Source organism: Dipodomys merriami, unplaced genomic scaffold (assembly GCF_024711535.1).
Source record: "Dipodomys merriami isolate MVZ:Mamm:240054 unplaced genomic scaffold, mDipMer1.0.p SCAF_1386, whole genome shotgun sequence".
NCBI lineage: Eukaryota > Metazoa > Chordata > Mammalia > Rodentia > Heteromyidae > Dipodomys > Dipodomys merriami.
The window spans coordinates 34,984-37,674 of record NW_027202700.1 but is presented as its reverse complement, the minus strand read 5'-3'; positions in this window follow the sequence as shown (position 1 = coordinate 37,674).

The window sequence follows — 2,691 nt, the reverse complement described above, 5'->3', positions numbered from 1 at the left end:
TTTCCACTATACTGTCTGTGTAGGTTTTTCCCTTTTCTTTTTTTCACTTACTGTACCTCTCTGAGTAATCTCCTTTTTTGGGGGTCACTTGGAGAAACCAAGCATTGAAATTCAAACTGTATTTGGTTGGAGAAAGCTGTGGTGTTTACCTGCTGTTCCATCACCATCTTGGCCTCTCCCCTTCCGATGGAGTTTTTTTAGGTGGACGGTGGGCCTTAGTTACCAAAGGATATGTACATAAAAGAATATGTCGCAAAGCCTGCAGATTGTAGTTAGATATTTCTGTTAATATAGCCTTCCCAAATTTAGGAACCAAAGGTGTTGGTCTACCCTAAAGTATTTCAAAGGGATTAAATCCTTTAACATAAGGGCTACATCTTTCTTGAAGGAGAGCAAAGTAGAGGAGGCTCATCTAGCCATGGACAGCCTCTGTATTTAATTTAGTCTCTGTATTTAATTTAATTTAATTTAACTAATTTAAATTCTTTCAAATGCCTTGAACTCTGAGTGCTATAAATGGATTGTAACTTCCAATTTATTCCTAGAGCGTTAGTTAATAATTGAGAACTTGGGCCATGAATGCAGGGCCATCTTTGGACCCCACAAATAAGGGTAAGGCAAATCAAGAAATTATTACATGCCTCAGCTCAGCCTGAAAATCTGTCCACTATTACTAACCGATACGAATACTCATACTTTCCAGGTTTTACCTCTGTGAAGTCCACTTCCGCAAATTCACCATCTTAGGTTCCTCACATATGAATTCTTTCCATATGTTCCAGCTTTTCAGCATTTACCTGTTTTGAAATTACATACACACATTACAAAGGATTGTCAGCCTGAGGCCCCACTGGTTTTCGAACAGTTGCCTGGAGCAATTTACCAAGGTGCAAATATCTACCCGTAAACTGAAAGAAAGCTTGAGCCTGTTTACATTTTTCACAAGTCGAGTGTCAACATTTGCCCACATATTACCACTGTTTTTGTTTCTTCCCATAATCTTAACGACTAGTAACTCTAGAGACCACACTGGTTTTAGAGTGGTCTCCCAAGCTACCTGATCAGCTCAGATGTTTCCCTGTATCTTACAGTCTCTAGGTCTTTAACTTCTGTGTAGTACTCTGAACCTTGGAGGCTTCTTCCATATTATTCTCCTTTTCTCTCAAACTTGCTTTCATGATTCCACTCTCCTTCTCAATTAGCTCCTTAACCTGCAAGTGTTTTCGCAGGGTCACAGGAGAGTTCCTTTGACTGGCCAATTGCTGCTCCTTCTCAGAACTTTGCTTGCTCTACAGCTCCTCCCTTAAATTCATAAAGGTGCTATTGAGAGGTACTTTTTTCACCTTTTCCTGTTCCATTGGGACAAGATGTTTCTGCATTACATTTATGGTGAAGATCTCAGCAGTCTTTTTGGCCTTTTACTCTATTAGTTTCCCTTACTAGTTTTTGACTTCAGTGTATTTTTGTGACAGGTCTTTCAACTGTTTGTTTAGCTCTTCTGTTTTTCTTCCTAATGCTCATTCCTTTTGCCTGGCATTGTCTATCAGAGCATGTGGTCCTATAACTCTTTCTGAAGAGTAACAATCTTTCTTGAGCCTGATATTTTCCTGTTCACTTTTCTTGGCCTCATCTTCTATGACACAGCACTTCCCCGTCTTCTCTGCTAGCTACTTTTTCCTTCTTTCTCTGTTGCTTTGAATTTCTGTTGACACGCTTCAAAGCTTATAATAGACATGTACTTCACCCTAATACATTCTTATATTAGGTCTGGCTCCATTTTCATGGCCACAATTTCTAAATGCAGCAACAGGATCTCTTCTTGTCCTCACTTGTTGTTAGCAAGAATGGCAGCATTGCTGTCTTGTGCTTCTGTCAGCATCTGACCTGTGGTCCCCAAATTTGCCTCATGCTCACCCAGGCTAATGAACTTGAATTTCATTTGATTCTGCGTGTTTTCTAGGTTCCTTTCTAGGTTCTTCTCATTTTTGACTCTCACAAGTTTATATCTTCAAATCTTTTCTTCATGTCAAATTATTCTCCCTGTTTTCTCCAGTGTCCAGTGCTTTTAAACTCTTGGTGGGTTTGGACTGGCACATATTGGAGATTCAGTCTTTTATAAGCCCGTGTTTTGAGATAGAAGTGTGTGAATTTTTCTTTGCCTCATTTCTTCTTAAGTTCAGAGGGCTGATTTTTAAATTGAACACAATTGGAATTCAGAGCCCCAAGCTCCTTTGCATGTTACTCTCGAGATATGAACACATTTTCCAGGTGGTTAATGTGATTACATAACCTGTCATTTTCTATCTTTCTCCTCCTTGGTCATTCCTTTTCCCAATGTCCATTTTGCTTGCAATAAGGACACTGATCTAGTCCTAGAGGTTCCCTACTCCCATTTGCAAATGAATTATACTGTCTTTGCCAAGGGTTTCTTGATCCCTATTCTGGTGCTCCTATCAAAACTCCACCCACCTTCTTAGAGTCTTTTTTTTTCCAGGGTATCTCTGTTATCAAACACCTACTAGGCAACCACTTCCAACTTAGAATAAACCTTTCTTTCAAAACCTTCTAACTTTTGAAGCATTCTTCTAATATCTGGGGCTGACTGGGTAACAAAGGCCATATTTAGGGCTCTTTGATTCTCCAGGGCTTCAATATCTATCGGCCTATAAGTCCTATAGACTTCTGGGAGAA